This window comes from Aethalodelphis obliquidens, unplaced genomic scaffold, assembly GCF_003676395.1.
Source record: "Aethalodelphis obliquidens isolate GAN/ISIS:26980383/991018 unplaced genomic scaffold, ASM367639v1 scaffold5, whole genome shotgun sequence".
In the NCBI taxonomy this organism is placed as follows: Eukaryota; Metazoa; Chordata; class Mammalia; order Artiodactyla; family Delphinidae; genus Aethalodelphis; species Aethalodelphis obliquidens.
Genome location: NW_020837949.1, coordinates 17,991,225 through 18,010,069, shown reverse-complemented (window position 1 = coordinate 18,010,069; position 18,845 = coordinate 17,991,225). Strand labels below are relative to the sequence as shown.

The following is an 18,845-nucleotide window of genomic DNA, read 5'->3' as shown; positions in this document are numbered from 1 at the left end:
GTTTTTCCCCCTTTGAAGCATATAATCTCAAGAACGTAATAACTTCAGAATGAGATATGTTTTCATTCATTGTACTGGATGCCCAGTGGGCCCTTTGAATCTGGAAACTTTTGCCCTTCAGTTTGAGGAAATTTTAACGTATTATTTCTTTCATAGTGTCATTCCTACAATTTTCTGCAACACTCAGATGTTGGATATTTGATTGATTCTCTAACGTTCGTATCTTTTCTCTCCTTTTTTCCATCTTGTCTTTTTCTTCTACTTTTCTGCACGATTATTCTAAACTTTATCCTCCATTTCTTGAATTGAATTTTTATAAATTTCTGTCATAGTATTTTTCATTTACAACAGTTCTTTCCTGTTCCCTGCAAATACCTTTTTACAGCCCATTTCTCTTGTTTCGTGGCTACAGCATCTTCTCTTATCTCTCTGAGAATGGTAATTATAGTTTTCTTGAAGTTATATGGTAATTATAGTCTTCTTGAAGCTTTTTCTCTGTTTCTCACCCTGCCTCTTTTTCCTCTGAGTTTCTTTTTTCTGTTGTCCTAATCTCTCTTTCAGAGCCTTTCCTTAACTTGATGTTCGTATTTAAGAGTGAGATGCTAAACAGCCAGTTGAAAGTTCCTGTGCACAGTTCACAAAAGGGCCTTGGGTGTTAAGACAGACATTTCCGGAGTTCCTCAGATGTTGTGCCTTTAGATTTTTTTCCGTGAGCATGCCAGTTTCCCTGGAGTGGAATCCCCCAGTTTCCTTTCTGTGGAGTACAAACCTGACTGTGAGAGTCCTGGAGCCCCGCAGAGTGAGAGGTCGGGGCTTAGTGTTCCTTGAGCAGACGTTCATTTCAAAGTCTGTTTTCAGCACATGGCATCTTTTCTGTCCACTGCTTTGCCTGACATTCTGAGGCCAGCCTTTCTCTTCAGAAAATAAACTTCCAGTTTCTGTCTGGTTCAGGGAGGGGTGTACATCTGGCTGGTGGGGTGGGGAGAGGAGTATCTGGGTTTCTAACTGTTCCTTACACAGATTTTCAACCAAACCTGTTTTCTGCTCCATCCCTCACCCTCAGAGTTTCCCAGAGCTTCCAAATCCTGAGTTTTTCCTGGTTTTGAGGCTGTAATCGGCTTCTTTCTTGTCCATCGGCCTTCCGCTCTCCAGGGCCAGAGTTCAGTTTCTCATCTCTGGTAAGTCAATTATCAACCATGCATCCATTTTCCGTATTTCAGAATTTGGCTGACATCGGATTATGTTGATTCCTTTCCAGCACTCTTTGCCCTGTAGGATTTATTTATGACTTTTTCTTTCTTTATTATTATTTTGATGAGGTTTGGGAAGGAGGCAGAAGTAAATGAAGGTTGTGCATTTGATCTGAGGAGTTTAACGGTATCCTCAAAATTTTTCAGTCTTTTCGTTTGTACATTTTGTTTTTTATGATTTAAGAATGCTGCCATACTCTATCTTAAAAGTATTCTCCTACAATTTTTCCTAATCATTTTCAAGTTTCGTTTTTCACATAGTCTAGTTTCTTTGGGTGTGGGTGGGAATTCTGAATCTAATTTTATTATTTTCACATAATCAATTGTAATCTTACCATGGATAGAACAGTCCACCATTTTCCCCCTGATCTGTGATGCCTTCACTGTTATTTTTAAAAGTTTCCGTAAATGCTTGGGACTGTTTTTAGGCTTTCTACTTTATTCTATTGGTCTATTTGTCTTATGTTAATTAGAATTGCCCAATAAATATATTAGTCCTTTTTTTTAGACCTTTACTTTTCCATATGACTTTTAGGATTGTTTTGTCAAGTTCTACAAAATATATCATTTAGGGATTTTTGCTGGAATAATAAATTCATAGGTTAATTTGAGGAGAGTTTACATCTTTATAGTTTTTAGGTTTGCCATTTATAAAAGTGATATATTTCACCATTTAGGCGGGCCTTTTATGTCCTTAAATCCAGGAAATAAAAATTTTGTAATTTTCTTGCACGTGTTTTGTTACATTTATTCCCAGCTAGTGCACACTTTTGTTAGTAATATGAATAGCATATTTTCCCACTATATTTTAAAATGAAAGATGGCTGGTTACAGGAACTCTGGATTTTTGCATACTGAACTTGATTCCAATTATCTTGTGAAATTCTTTTATTAGTTCTAATATATTTGATGATTCTCTTGAAATATCTACGTAGATAATCATGTCATAGAAAATAAAGACATTTGTTTTTCTTTCTAATTCCAATAGCTCCTATTTCCTTTTTTTCTATTTCTTTGTCTTGGTTAGGACTTCCAGCCCATTTTTTAATTGTAAAAGAGATAATATTCCTTCTTGTCTTTTCATTGATTGTACCGGGAATACTTTTAATATCATCATTAAGCGTGATGTTTGCTCTATATTTCTGGTAAATGTCTCTCATTATGTTTATAAAGATTCTATTGCTAGTTTTTTAAGAGCTTTTTTTTCTATAAGTGATTACTAATTTTACCAAGTATTATTTTTCATCTATTGAGATGATCTTTTTCTTTTCTTTTTTCTATTTTTTTTAAAACTTTTAAACTGCTAGTAGTGTATAATATGTCAATAGATTTTCAGATTTTGACCATCACAGCATTGGCCTTGTCTTCTTTTTCTTTGCACAGTTAGATTCAATATGCTCATTTTTTCGTCTATGTTTGTAAGTACACTTAGTCTAATTTTCTTTTCTTTTCTCTTTTTTTACTGTTTTTGTTGTCCAATTTTGGTATCAACAGTCTACCAGTCTGATCTGAGTGTTTTATAAACTTGAGTCTCTGGACTTACTTCATTTGAGGAACAGAAGGTTGTGTGGGTTGGTGGTGGGGGCGATGTTCTACTGTCTTTTAAAATGTTTGAAATATCTGTTCAATTCAATAAAGTAGATATTTTAAGCTGGAAGAATGTATATTTTCCATGGAACTCAATGAAGGGATTTTAATTTTGAATGAAAAAAGTATGGCCTGCTTTTACTTTCCCAAATTGACACACTAGCAAAATAAAACTGCTTACTACTGATCTACATGATCGCAAATACTCAGTTGGAACTGAAAAAATACAGTGAATCATCCAGATGTTTCCAAATGTCTTTTTAGATTTGTTATGGTTTGATCAGGTAGATATATCCTACGCTAGGCAAGCTGTTCTTTATCTGAGATGATCCAAGTGGGAAATAAATTCCAGAGAAATTTCCTATATAAATCCTGTGTTTTTAGTGTCATTTACAAATGACTTTCTGGAAAAAGTGAATACTATTCGAGTAAAGTTTCCCATGGCAGAGATTGGCAACATATATCTCTTTTCTCTCTTTTTATTCCCTTTCATTTCTTTTTTATTCCTGCTTATTTTTTAAAAAGTAAAAGTTAAAAAAAATGAAAAAAGAATTTTTCTGTATCATGGTGTATATTACATGCAGTTTGTTAAATTATTCTTCCAACTATAGAGTTCCTGTACAATAAGTCTATTTTCAAATACACAAAATAGGCTGAATGATTGCTCATCCACAAAACCCCGTATTCAGAATTTATCTAGGGAAACATATGTCTCTTTTCTAAAGACATAATCCAAAAATATTTAGCCATTTATCTCCTAAAAACCATGCAAAATGCATGTCCTTTCCATGTTTCCTGCTGATAATATTTTCCCCATTCATAGCACAACTTTTCTTTCCTCTGGAAAGCTGGTACTTATTTTATTCATCAATGGCAAATTATGCCCTGATGCTGCTCAACCAAAGGGTATCACTCAAACAAGCAGGGAGAATGCTGCTTAGGATGTAATCAGCAGTGGCCATGGAAAGCAGCACATTAAAATAGGCCTCTTTGAGTTACGGTCCATACTGCCTAGAGATCACAGGCGCCAAACATCTCTGGACACAGGTCATATCTTCACACAGATTTCACCAGCTGAGTTGTTTTCAGAACTCACTGATGTCTGCCCTACAATGTCTTCAAGCGCAGCAGTTTACCGGACTGCGAAGTGTTATTCTATCCTTACAACCTGTCCCCAGCAGCCCAAATGGGTTGTGTTCCCGAAGTTTATTTCCAAATCATTTATTTGGGATCAGAAAACATTTTCCCATAGGAACAATTTTATAAACAGTGGTGTTCCACACATGCCTGGTTGAACCACAGCGTACTTGAAATGTAGCATTGACTGTTCTATACCCACAAGCCATTATTTATTCTGCTTCCCTGGGAAAGTGCATTCTGAGTTTTAACTTGGGATGCCTGAAGCTCACCTCTCCCTCTGCCTGGCAGCCTTTGCTGTAGCTTTTTTTAGTCTGTGCTGCAGTAGCAGTTGGGAAGAGGGGACAGAGTAGCCTTTCCCCCAAAAAGATGAGTGTGGGTTGATATAGATGTCTCTGGGTAACTTGTTAGTGCTTCAGGGCTGAGGAAGGAAGCCACCATAGGGATCAATCACTTCCCAAGCCTTCTGAGTGAGGCACAAAGGGCAGGGACTTTTTCCTAAGTAGAGATCATTTCTAATTTGGATCTTCATAAATAGGGAAAGGCTTATACGGCAAAACCTAAGATTTTTGAAGACCATGCTTCTGGACTTGTAATTAGCCAGGGAAAATATTTTAACTCCTCTTAGCCAGTGATGAAACAGTCTCCAAACACAGAGCAATAGTGAATGAGGTAGAGCACCTAGAGCACCTAGACCCAGGCCTGACAAACAGGAAGTGCTCATAGTCTCTTGCTGTTGAATTAAGCACTGATCGACTAATTGAGTGAATTCTATATTGAGAAGTATAAGACCCCAGAGTATATATACACACGGGCTAGTTAATTTCATTGCAATTCAGCATCTCCTAATTCTGACCCTCTCATAGCACATATCCCACCCAAGGAAGAGTTGGTTGGAGTCCTTTCAAGAAGTCACTATAGCATCAGTGTCATCTCTGTGGGCATATGCATCCGTCTACACCAGCTCCAAAGCAGGTGCTGGGTTCCTTCATACCCCCTCTGTTGCGTTTAGTTTCTAGCAATATCTCTCTGTTGCCAAATCTGAATAAACAAAGAGGAGGGGGAGGGAGAGAGAAAGGTGATTTGGAAAACCAATGAGGATAGCCAAGCCCATAGGATCCTGCCTAGCTGAGTTTCTGGCAGCACACTTGTTCTGGCAAACATTACCTACTAAAAAAGACCTAAGTTTTTTTTTATTAGTTGTTTTTATAACACACGTAGACATATTTTAGGAGGCTGTGCCTCTTTCAGGTTGAAATCTAGCCTGTACATCAGACCTGAGTCCTAGCCATTTCAGGCTTTACAATTACATACACAATTTAACTTCATTTTGTATGTACAACTACTTTTAAAAGAAATACGCTATCAAGGATCCCTCAATTAAAAAGCCTTCCCCACCTCCACCCCAGTAAACTTACGGACTGTTAAGTTTCATGGACCGTGCTTTCTTTTTTAAAGTTCCATTTGTGTTCTACAAGACAGCCTCTTTCTCCAAGATTAACATTTCTTATGATTGTTCCTGACAATGGATTCACTTCCAGAGGCCCTGCTAAGGATAACCAAAAAAGGGCATGTAGCAGGCTGGTTTTGGCAGCCAGCACGCAGCTTCAGAGCTTTTTAGGTCTTGGTTTTTCTGATGAGTGATTTCCTGAGCATGCCTAGGGAATGACAGGCATCTCCACAGGCAGGCTGCATCCACCTCGGCTGGGGTGTCGTCATTGGCTGCCTATTAGAAAAACTACAGGACAATGCATACCACCGATGCCGACTGTAAACATAGGGGATATGTGTTCACTTAGCATGGACTTCTGGGAGGGGCTAAGGAAGGGCGGTCTGGAGTTTTATTGAATAGAGCAGTGTGTATTAGGCTGCCTGCCTGCCTGCACTCTTGCTGTGATTCTGCTTAAAGAAATCAGTCCTTGCTTTCTGACTTAGTCCCTGGGAAGAAGTTTCAGCCTGAGAGGTAAGGCACAGAGGGCTTTCTTATAATCTCCTCCAGAGAGTATGGGGACTTCCTCCGGGTTTCAGTCAACATTCCTGGCCAAGGTAGCTGGAGATGCAAGATTGTAAACGCCAGTAAACCATGCAAATTCTCAGAGCCAGACCGGGCTTTGCTGCCCTGCAGATGTTCCCGGAAGACAAACAGGATGAGATCTCAAGTTTTGTTCTTAGAGTTGGGACGAGAGGAGCGATTATATAGAGACGTATATTCAGGGACCACTGGCAACTTTGATAAGATAGCCTTTTGTTCAGGAGTGTCATGGGGGTTATACCTGATAGCCGTAGGTCAGTGTCAGTAGCCGTTCTGTGCCTGTCTGCTCACACCAGAAGTCTCTCCTGCATCTTTTATTATCAGAGATTTAAAGAGGTTCTGCTTTAAAAAGAACAATAACTTTTTAGGTTGATGAGAAACCAAAAAGTGATAATTTGTAACCAAAATCATTTACATTTTATTCTGCTACCAGTGTTTAAGACTAAACTTCTAGAGCTGCAAGGAAATCAGGTCAGAGCGGGGAAGAGCACTGGCATTTAGCACCGGCTGGGTTAATGTAACTGATCTGATATTTGCTGAGACAGAAGATGCCTCCCATGATCTGTTTCCTATAAAACCTAATAATGAGAGAATGCATGTGCTAGAGGGTGTGTTTTTAGAAATCGCATTTAACATCCGACCAAACTATTTCTTAAGAAATCTTATTTTCTGTTTGAAAGCATGCCTGAGTGTCACTAGAGAATTTGAAAAAGGTGTAGGTTGCAAGTGTGTTCTGAAAAGGGAGGAAACAGCCTTTCATTTCAAGATAGTCCGACATATTGGGGCATCTTAAACAGTAGTACAAGGCAGCTAGTTGGTAGTAGCCTGGAATTCCTTTTAGAGAGAGCTGATTGTACAGGGTGGGGGAATTTTAGTGCTGTAGCAATGAAATGCATGGTCAAAAAAATGGGTGAGAACAAAGTACTTGGTATTCATGGATCCCTTCGATTAATAGGGCTATGCAGATGGACTTGTAAACTGAAATAGTAAAATCCTTCTAATGTGTTTGGCAAAACCAGACATGGATGTCTAGAACTTAAGTGAAGACTAGGTGGTATGTAGCAAGAAGGGCAAATCTGATCTTTTTAAAAAAATAAACCTGGATGTTAAAGGTTTCCAGCTCCAAATGACTGCCTCAGTTTGATTTTATTCCATGGATAGAGGTGGTTTTGTGTTGCGATTCATTAATCTTCTCTCTCTGTATTTAAAAGTTTGGGGATAATTTTCTTGAGAATGCCTCCCTCTCCTTCTAGAAGTGATATATGAGTACAAAATTCCCTGTGAATTTCTTTTCCTGGAACAGTTCTGAGTAAGTGTGAAAGAAAGGCTGCAGGCAAAAGCTATAGTTTGATTATTGTCCTTCCCTCGAAGAGATCAAGTTCCAGACCATTTTCACAGTGTTTTTAATGTCAATCAAAATATGGAGAGCAATTTCTTTTTCAACTGTTCTCTAAGCCGTGTTGGGAATGCAATTTGGAAGGAAATCTATAATCTTGGGATTTGAGGATAAATTCCGTTTTGAAACCAACATCTCCGAATCCCTGAGAGTTCAAACTTTGCTACCACCGCTCTCTCCCGGCCTCCTCGTGTGGTCTCTCACCCCCAACAACCAGAAAAACACATTTTTTTGAAATAATGCTTTAAGCGTTCTGCGCTACATAGTGACGGAACAGGGGGATTTGGATATTTTACTTTACGTAGGACTTTAGGCCACTCTTTGTGCTACTTTCCTCTTGTTGAATATTAGCTACGACACATCTCCCCAAATAGGGAGGTAAACGGAGCACAGTGAAACCACAGTGCAAAAATTTTCATTTTATTAAAATCATTCAATAAAGAGAAGTACAATGGCAAAAGGCTGGAATAAAAAGTCACTAATAAAAAGTTGATCTTAGCACACGCAAGGAATGTACTATGAATTGATCCACAGGTAACAGGCTGGGTTGTTTCCATTGTTCAAAACCAGTAGAATGCACAATTTAAATAATTAGGATCAAAAGATTGCTTTAAATAAATACACAATTCTTACATTAAAGTTAAGAGAAGGTTCAAACTGAAGTTTAAAGGATTTAAGCGAGATACGTATAAGTATGCCCTGACAGTGAGGCTATTAGCAATTCTAATTGGCTCCTGTGATTGGCCTGAGGATCTCCGGCTCTGGGGCAGATGGTATAGGGTGGTCCTGTGCTCAGCCATGGAAAGTTCCAGAGTCCAGCCTACATATTTTCTGTTCTGATAAGTAAAATGTACCTTAGGAGGCCTTTTCTTAGAAACACATGCAGTTGTCTCCATTTGTCATTTTCGTGGTAGGATGGTTACTAGTTAGTCATTCTTTAGCAAGACAAAAAAGTGACTTAGACATGGGCATGAGGAGGGAGTAGCTGGTTGCCCACCTGCCTGCAGTCTGTCACATGTCTCAGAAACGCGGTAGGGTGAGGCCCCGGTGGGAGACAGGGGAAAATGCTGACGAAGTGGTATGCAAATAGCATGGTAGGACTAAGGAGGAGGTTAGAAAGATGCTGCCAAAGAATTTTCAGACTTTAAAAAAGAGTTTTCTGGGTAGATTCTCTCAAAGCCCCAAAATAGAACCATTTGCTCCTTACTGAAAGTCCTTCATCCATCAAGTTAATCAAAGTTTATTATTGGAGAGAGGCTTATAGGTTCTGAGTAGTTGGTTAATTTAAAGAGATACTTGTAGCTCTGGCTCCACTCAGGAGAGGTCAGTCCCAGTACTGGTTCCCCTATATAAAAAGCCCAAACCTTTGAGGGGAGTCATCAACTCTTTGACCTCATCTGTAGAATGGGCATTCTAATGTTTCTCGCACCTCCCACAGTGGTTAAGATGTGTAAATGGGATGGAGCTGTTCGCCCCCTCTTCTCTATAGGCTGTATACTCCACTGCCTGCAGTTTGAGTCCTCTGGACATTATGCTCATTTTGGCTGGTATCTCTACTTCTTATCTATTTTCCCTAATTATCTGCTCCTTCCTTCCTCATATTTGAGGACCCTTGAGTGACACCTTCTAGATCCTACTTCTTTCTAAAACCCTGAACCCAGAGTTAGGGAATACTGGTCCACCCCAGTGTCGTCTAAATTTTGGCTTTGGTAATCCGAGACCAGGAGGACACAGGTATCAGGGGGCCAATAAGACGGGTTGTCAATGGTGTAAGGCTGTATCCAGGAACCTGAAGATCTAGTTGAATGGAAGACCAATGACAAGGTGCTGACAACAGAAAGGCCTTAGTAAATGAGGCAGCTTCTCTGCCTCCAGCCAAAAGCATGGAACTAATCCCAGTATGTCAAGCCTGGGCCTTGAAAGGAGGCTGAGGTAATCAGGAGCACCTGGCTGTGGTTCCTGTTGGTATTGAGACCAGACTGCTCCCTGGATCTGCCCTCTCGTCTCTGTTTGCCTCAGTCTTTAGTACCCCCAACTGGGTCCCCTGTAATTGACCCTGGGTGGCATCCCTAACTTCCCTCCCCCAGGCCTCCGCCTCTACCAGATTCTCTAGTTCTTCCACCCCCAGTCCAAACAGGGGGTTTTCCTGATCCAACACTGACAACTTGCAGTGGCCTGGCTCTAGGAGGAAGTCCAGACAAAAGCAGAAGAGTCAAGCCCAGATATGTTCGAGGCAGGGAAACGCGTCATCATGTTTTTAGGCCAAGGGAGAAAGGTTAGAGCGGACAGAGGAGATGGTAGAACCATTTCTGTGGTAAAGAGCCACTCTGCTTCTCACCCCCAACTCACAGCTGGCTGGTGGTGGGTGAGTGCTGTGAGCGGAGGGGAGAAGGAAAGGGTGACCGGGGGCTGTGAGGCAGAGGTGACGGGGCTTCCCGGTCAGCTGTTCTTCCCTGTGTTGTTGTTGTTTTTCTCCTGGACATCTTCGAGAACCTGATAAAAACTCTAACCCCTCAAGGTCCTTTGCGAACCCGCCTTTCTGACAGACCTGTGAGAAACCCTTGAGCGGGGTGGGGGGTGGGGGGCGGGGGGGGGCGGTTGGGGGCGGGGGGGAGGCGGTCGGGGGTGGGGAGTGAGGTAAAGTCTTGATCCCCAGTGGAGACAAGGATGGATGGGACCAAAACATGACCAAAACAATCTTGTTTCCCAGATTCTTTGGAAGGAAGACAGGAAGGTGTAAATACACACAAATATAGAAGGAGATTACCTCATATGGCCTCCATTTCAAAGAAAAGGAGATCATCTCTAGAGAAGCAGTTTTCTGTGGGGAGCTTAAGGACTGGAGAATTCAGGAATGGCTGCCGTTAAGTGTATGCTAAGAGCTTAATAACAGGATTGCTAAACAGCAGTGAGGGAATGGCTGAAGGAAAATGAATATTTGGGGGAATATTTTAGGTGAATAAGGTGTTCTTATTAAGCACTCATTTTAGTATACGGCTTTCCTTTTAAAAAATATATATGTACCAACGATGGCTAACTTGATGATAAATTACTTTTTAATCATTTCCTGAGGCTTCTATCATTGTTTTGTGAATACGTGGATGAAAGCACTTGACTGTAAGGAAGTCATCTCACTTGGAGAAAGACATAGTAAGTAGGAACGTGTCATTAGTTCCTTTTACACCCACATGTAACATTCCCTCTCCCTTGTCTCAAGCTGGGGAACTAGGCAGATTTCACCTGAGTGCTAAAGAGGGGCAGGACCAGAGCAAGCCTGGAACCCCCAGCCAGGGACCCAAGGGCCAGAAATATCAAGAACTTTAGTTCCACTGGTGTCAGGAGGGTCTAAGCCAGAATGGACATAAAATACACCCATGGGCTAACATGTGAATCATAGCCAGGTAAGAAAAAGAGAAACAGCAAAAACCAGAAGTCAGGAGGTTAAAGACCAAGAGCTTGCTTAGCAAGGTAGTGTACAGACAGGTACGGTGACATGTGTGAGAGCTCTTGACACTGGGTTCGGAACAAAGAGACCCTTATATTAATAAGCTTCAGTAGCTTGAGTAATGGCGCAGAACTATAAGATACATGTGGAATAATAAAGGGATGGAATCACAAGGAAATCCAAGAATAGAAGCCAAGATAGGACCAGAGTCCAAAGAGAATGGGGCTGGAATCAAGGTGGGTCAAACAATCTCAGCAGAGGTCTATGTGCTGCCATTAATGTAACTCAGCTGCAGCACATGTGGCTGCTGCTTTTTGTTGTTCTGCAGACTGGAAAATTCCTTCTGTGCTTCCTGGTTAAATTCTGAGAGAGGAAATCTGATTGGTTCAGCTAGTAACTATTGTCTTTGGCAAATCCCTTAGCGGAGGGAACATCAAGGGTTACTGGCATGCCTATGGATGAATTACCAGTGTGTCTGGCTGCAGTAGTCACCCCTGGGGGAAAAAAAGCCCAGTGGGCAATTTTAGTTAGAAGAGAAAGTTAGGCATGGAAAGCAAATTAGCTGAAATATCCAACAGCTATCAATGAATATCATTTGAATTTTTATGTGACTGAATTCCTAGAGAGGCAAACACCCACTGTCAGGGTCATACAGTTCCTGATTATCACTTTGGCATGGCCTGATGAGCCGATCTTGAAGGAGTTGGCCTGGAAGCTTGTACCACCGATAATTGAAAAGATAAGAATTATCCATTTTAGAAAGATTCTAAAGAAAAACACTTGAGTATTTTCATATGAGTCATAGGTGTGATATGGCTTCCCACAAAGTAAGGCAATCTTTAAAATTAAATATGTAATGACTTAATAATGTTAATAAATGAAAAGAACTACATCTCAATGTAAATCACGGTACTTAATAAGTTTAATGCATAAAAGCTAGTATACTCTCAATCAAGGACATTTCAGTTCTCGGCAATGTTTGCAATGTAATTGTCAGTCACTGAACGCATGTCTCAATGTCTATCAAGGGGAGTGAGAGAAGTTCTGGGCTGTTCTTCAGGGAAATATTGACAAATATGCAAACAGGGGTGAGCGTCAAAGGCCAGAGGTGGTCGAGACAACAGAATATGAGGAAGAGATAAGGGATCTGGAGCTGTTTATCCCAAAGGAAAGAAAATGTAGGGGCCACATGGATGTCTTTCAAACATTTGAAGAACTTTTATGTAGAGAGAGGAGAAGGCATTTGTGTTTCTCAAGACAGCAAAACTGAATACATAAGATTCATAGATTTTTTAAAGCTGTGCAGGGCCTTAGGAGTCATTTAGCCCAGGGAGTGCCAATAATTTTTCCTCTGTTTGCCAGCTTTAAACAGTTGGTAGTGACCATCTGGAATACTGTGTTGAGAAGGATTCTGAGGCTGAGTTTAAACTCTCTGTGGGCAAAAAAACGCTGTCATTGATAGTGATGTCTGTTGTGGAAGAAAAGGGCCATTGCTACTCAAGTATCTTGTATTTCATGTGATTGATATGGTCTGTAGGTTCCTAACCTCTGCACCTTGGACCCCTGGGAGGCCACTAAATTATTGCAATAGGTAAACAAGTCCATATATGCAGCAAATGATTTTGACAAACTGAGTAAACAACGTGTGCTACTATTTTTCTAATTATATAGATGCATTATGATGACACAAATGTCAATTTATTTTAAATAGTTATTGAATTCATAGTAGCTTTTGGTATTGTATTTTCTCAATCAGTGGACCTAAAACATGTAATTATATTGTGTGTGGGAAGTTTGGGGCAAGAAATCTGGGATCTTGAGAAGAAACTCTGAAAAAGAAAATGAACCAGTAATCTATTTTTCATTTTCCAGATGAGAAACTAAAGCTTAGCCACACCGAGTAAAATCATACACGTATTTGTAGGTTTCTTTGATTCATGTCAGTAAGATTCGTAAAAAACATTTATTTTTTTCATTAATATATACCAAGTGTCTGGCACATCACAGAAGCCCAGTAAATATCTGTTGAATGAAAGAACAAACCAAGTGACTTGACCAAGGTCGCCCAGTTAATTAGTGGCAAAGGTGGTTCTGGAACACACATCTCCCGAGCCCCACACTGTTAACCTCTCAGGACACCAGGCTGCTTCTCCTGATAGCACGAATGTGCCATTTTAACAGTTTACGGATTTGGATTGTACAACGCAGCCTGATTTGCCTATAATCCAGGAGATCTTAACCGGCGTCTTAATTGGAGTCAACTGTAGGGTTTTCTGAAAACATACATCCCTGAGACCCATCCACTGGGGTCCAGTTTGTGAAGACTCCCTGATGATTCTGATAAAACACTCTGCCTGAGAAACAGTTCTGCACATCTATGCTTAAAATAACTTAGAGTAGATACATGGAGTCACTTATTCCTCAGAAGCCTACTTGTTTAGTTTCAAATAATTTCTTTGTAAAAGTTACAGCTGTCTATTCCAAATAATCAGTTTTGATGAAGAGTCCCTCCAGAAGCGCTAGAATATTTATCTGAAAATTCCTCCAGCTTCCAGTACTCTGGGTTTGGCTGCAGAGTTATCAACCCGGCAAGGTCAAGCTTTCTGATGAGATTTCCAGTGTTTGCTTTTGTAAAGCATTGAAAATGTGGCAAGAATAAAATTTCTCATGGTATTTCCACTTCCTGTTCCAGCCACCATTACTAAGTGAAATTTAGGCTTCGGGGGAGGGGTAACTTGAGGAAAAATTGTCTCTTTAAGTATTCCTGTCCTTAGGATGTTTTGAAGATTGGTTACTTTTGATATTTAACTTACCAAGAAAAAACAGAAAATGTTTTTCTGTCTTCTCCACTTTGTGGTAAGGAATGTACAAATCCTTAGTGGGAATAGGGGAGAAGCTTCCTCCACTCCCGCCGTCCATCTCCTCTGAGGCTGGGGCCTTAGGTGCTTCCCTGGGTGGCCCTTTCAGAAGCCTGTGAGCCCTAAGAGACAAGAGGCCTCAGGTTCATGGAAAGGGGGAATAATTTACTTTTGCAGGACAGAAAATCCATCTCTAGGGTCTTCCTTTACTCAACAGTCAGGAGTTAATCCTCTGTATTGCGCACAAGAATCTACCATATTCAGAGCACCGAGTACATAAATTATATTCACTAAGGATTGTAGGGCTAAAACTATCTCTGCATGAGCAAACTGGTCCAATAAGAATGCCAGAATTGTTGCTATATTTGTACCGACAGTATTTGGTTTACAGAGCAGCGCTTCCACTGTGTACGGGAAAGCAGAGCTTGCTGGAAAAGAGCAGCTAAAAAGGAGTTAGATTAGGACCCGCATCTGCATAATGACGCGACAGTGACTCAGTCTCCTTTTCCCCTGAACTGTCTCCCTCTCCATGCTCCCTAAACAGTGGTGTGTGGAGCCAGCTCATGCAAGCTCCCAAAAGCCAACTGTTAAATTTTTAAGATTTTGAGAACTAGTTGTTATGCACTGTCATCATTAAAAATTAAATTATATAGACTTTGGGTTAAATACATTGTATCGAAACCATGGTAATAAATACTCAAAACTCATCCCTTCCTAATTATTTTACATTTTACTATTATCTGTGCTCTCAAGGTTAGTTACATCTATTGTGTCCATATGATGGAAATACTACCAAATGCTGTGCAAGAGAACTTCTTCTCCCAGTTCTTCATTCACGGATGTCATGTTGGGAGCTTGAGATCAACCACGATGGAAGTATTTACACCCTGGAAATTAGCAAATACTACAAATCAGACTCTCCTCACCTGCCAACCCCCAAGGCTTGTTATCAAACATTTACTAGCACAGCACTGACCCTAAGGTATCAAGTCAGTAAAATTAGCCTCTACCCTGAAGAGCCAATCAGGATACCTTTGTTGTTTAGTTACATGCATATTCATAACGTATGCTTACGACTGCCTGTTTATTTCTTCACTCGTTTATTATTTCCTATGCTCCTAGAACATAAGCACCATGAAATCAGAGACTTTGTCTGTGTTTTTCAGGTGCTGTGACTTGAGCCTAAAAAAGTGCCTTGACCCACATATAGTGGGTGCTTCATATGTGAGCTAAATGAGTAAAGGAATAAATGTCCATAATTTCTTCTTGATAAGAAAGCTGAAGCCAATATTCATGTTTGAATTCACTGACTCCTCTCTAATTGTATCAGTACTGAGTGCTTACAGCAGCGCCTGACACAGGCCAAGTAGCGAATCAAATAAATAATCTTCATAACAATCAGATTTACAGATGAGGAAACTGAGTTACAGTCAGGCTAAGTAACACATCTAACGTCTCACAGCTAGTAAGTGGCAGAGTCAGGATTCAAACCTAGATGATCTGGCTCCCTAGTCCACTCGACCACCACACCGTGCTGCCTAATTGCTCCATCTGATTTTGTGCGAGGCTCTGGGGATGTGACTTACTTGAGAACACACTTTGAAATCAGGAAGACTTGAGTTTGAATCTCAAATTTACCATTTTCTAGCCTGTTTCTCCACCTATAAAAAGGAGATAATTGTTCCTCCATTTGGTAGTTGTTATAAGGACTATAAATAATACCCCTAAACTGCTTTGCACACGATAGGCACTAAGTTAAAAATCGTCAGCTGTCAGCCGTGGCTTCCTGTGGGGGCTATCTGCAGGCATGGGGCTCTTTTTCGTCCCCATGCCCTTAGCCACCCACTCTCCCCAGTTGCCTACTCTACCGCCATCATGTAGATGGAGCAAAAGGAGCCCCATGACATGAAGTCATGTCAAGTTCTTTAATGTCAGGTTCTCCAGGAAGTAGAACTAGGACCAATAGATACAGTTACAGGAAACCCTGTTTCAGGTCAGCATAAGCACTTTCTAAACTAGATCAGTCTCTGGAACTTGGACAACCCTGCTCTGCAGAGGCAGACAACCTCCACCATCCCTTTCAACCGCAGAGTTTTCTCCCCTACCCTTATCATTGGAGCTGTGCTGCTTTTATTTTTTTTAGTAAATTTGTTTATTTATTTATTTTTGGCTGCGTTGGGTCTTCATTGCTGCGCGTGGGCATTTTCTAGTTGTGGTGAGTGAGGGCTACTCTTTGTTGCGGTGCGCGAGCTTCTCATTGCGGTGGCTTCTCTTGTTGCGGAGCACAGGCTCTAGGCGTGCCGGCTTCAGTAGTTGTGGCATGAGGGCTCAGTAGTTGTGGCTCACGGGCTCTAGAGCGCAGGCTCAGTAGTTGTGGCACATGGGCTTAGTTGCTGCACAGCGTGTGGGATCTTCCCGGCCCAGGGCTCCAACCCGTGTCCCCTGCATTGGCAGGTGAATTCTTAACCACTGCGCCACCAGGGAAGTCCCTGTGCTGCTTTTAATATTCCAAATCATCTTTATCTAGTATGGCTAAAGGGTTTTATTATTCCCGAGGCTGGGTTGTTTTGTAGGTTTTCAGTGTTTTAGACATGGAGTGAGAGAGGGAGGGAGGAAAGAAGAGAGAATGAGAGAGGGGAGAAGACTGAGACTTATCTAGGGAAAAACGTACTGAACTTAGGAGGGAGAGCAAATAGAAATGATTGGTAGTTATCCCAAGCCTTTTAGGTTAGAGATGGTTGAGAAGGTAAGCTAACTCATTCAACTACCTTGCTGGCATACTTGTTAGATGACAAGCACTGTTCTGGTTGAAGGTAACTACCTCAGGGCAGTAAAGTAAATTAAATAAGTTGCCCAAGGTCACACAACTGGCAAAGAGCAGAGCTAAATTCGACACTGTTCCCTGTCTCCAACCCTTTCCATTTCCCTACAGCTGTCTGTTCTGTGTCTGTCCTGGGGAGAGCGATGGAAACCAGAACAGGAGGTTTCCATAACCAGTCATTATAATTTGTCAGAGAGCCACACTGCAGTTCAAGTAGACAAGCACATTGTCTTTCCCTGCCGTATAAGGAAGTGGGGCTAAACACCACTGCTTTCACTACTGACTCAAGAGGTTATTCAAGTGAGTGTTCGACAGAATGAGAACCTAGGCTTACAGCAGCTTTTAAAAAGAAGGAAAGAAAAGAAACGTGCAGAAATATTTTTGTGTTTTCTTTTTCTGGGAGCAGAGATAGACAAGCAGGTTACACCCTTTTCTCTAACTCAACTCAAGGGGAGATAGTCTGGAACTACGTACTGAAGGATTAAACCCTTTGTCCGAATACGGCAAGCCGTTTTGGTGTTTGATTATGTCAAATTTAGGTACTCGAAAGGCCAAGACAGAGCTGATTCTATGAGGATCATGTGGGAAGTCCTCCACTTCAGTGACTGACTAAAGAAGTTAGGATCTACTTCCGTGCCAGCCATTCTCAGTGTATTTATTAATAAGGCTCCACAGTTTAAGTTTGATCTTCCTGCCCAAAACTCAGAATATTTCCGTGATCACCCTTCGCCATACCAATCAGTCCTAGTGGGGATTTCAGACCACAGGCCCTATAACCAACTCCATGGAGGGAGAAACTTGAGGCATGAGCAGTAGAGATCCTTTCCTCAGGATCGTCCAGTCCCATCTTGCCATAGGGAGTGCCCATTCTTTCAGATACACCAAAGAAGCATTACTTAGTCTTCTTAGGGAAATGGAAAAGCTATAATTAGTCTGGTCAGCTTCTCGTAACTCCCATCTGTGACCAGACTGCATCTGGGATATTAGTTTCCTAGGACAGACTGCTGTAACAAAGTACCACAAACTAGGTGGCTTAAACAATGGAAACCTATTGTCTCACAGTTCTGGAGACTGGAAATCCAACATCAAGGTGTCAGCAGGGTTGGTTCCTGCTGAGGGCTGTGAGGGAAGGATCTGTTCCAGGCCTCTCCCCTTGGCTTATAGATGGCCGTCTTCATGTTTACATACCGTCCTCTCTGTATGCAAATTTCTTCTTCTTATAAAGATACCAGTCGTATTGAATTAGGGCTTGCCCTAATGACCTCACTGTAAGTTGATTGCCCCTGTGAAGACCCTATTTCCGAAAAAGGTCACGTTCTGAGGTACTAGGAGTTAGGACTTCAACATAAGAATTTTGAGGGAGGCAAAATTCAACCCATAATATGCCCCAATTCAAAATGGTGGTAGAAATCTATAAGACGTATTTTCTGAAACTCTAAGTGCGAAAGACCCACTTGCCGGTGGTAGTCCGTCTTCCCTCTGGGTATAGGGAATGCTTAGCTAGAAATCACTTAGCCTTTTGAACTTGCCCTTGACATTTACTTTCTGCCTTTCGCAATACAAAATTCTGATCCAGGAAAAAGTCAAAAGAGGTCTCTGAAATGACGCAGTGAAATGCAGCTTCACATACTGTGGCCTATCTGTGGAAGCCTGTGAAACCACAGTGGCAGACAGTCTGGTATGCGGCCATCAGAAGTGGGGGAGGGGGCTTGGTGGGAAGGCTTGGTCGAAGCAGCCTGCAGGGCTCAGAGGCAGAGCGCTAGGAGGAGGTGAGCAGCTTTGGAGCAGCAGGCTGGGAGGCAGCAACAGATGGGACTTTGTGTGTGCCTACGCTGGGTGGAAAGCCAGGATGGCCATTTTAAGTCATTTTTATACATGCTGATCATAACCACTAATCCCCAAATACAGGGGAAAATATAGGCGCCTACACATATTTGTGTTCTGAATCATTTGTCTTTTGTCTTTGTTTTCTTCTGTCTTTTCCCCATCCAGCCTTAGGTTTTTATACACTTTTTCCTCTAAATGGCCTTTCTGACTTTAACTGTGTTTGGCATAATTGGTTACAAATTGTCCATATATTATACCTGGTCTCCTTTTTTCCTTTTTTCTTTAGCCAGTGTTTCCCTTTACCCCTTCCTTAAAGCTCTTCTTGGTGTCCATTTCCCAGCTTTAGTCCCGCTTACAGCTACTCTCTGTCTTGGGCCAGATGTGGTCTAGAGAGAGGGTGATTCTGTCATTTATTATCTAAACCAGGACACTTTTGAGAGGGAAAGGAGGAGCTATTAATAATTTTCCTAAAAAAGCGGTTCTAAATGGAGA

The 18,845-nt window shown here is 41.4% G+C and overlaps 1 protein-coding gene across 5 annotated transcripts in view; it reads left to right on the top strand.

The window, feature by feature from the left end:
- The first annotated feature begins 5,806 nt into the window (after window positions 1-5,806).
- CALD1 (caldesmon 1) overlaps window positions 5,807-18,845 on the top strand; it is a 181,046-nt gene continuing 168,007 nt past the window's right edge. For 4 of the 5 annotated variants that reach the window (XM_027101856.1, XM_027101855.1, XM_027101854.1 and 1 more), the window contains exon 1: window positions 5,807-5,937. The gene's annotated coding sequence lies outside the window, so the exon portion shown is untranslated. The remainder of the gene's footprint in view (window positions 5,938-18,845) is intronic. The other variant, XM_027101851.1, reaches the window with a different exon arrangement.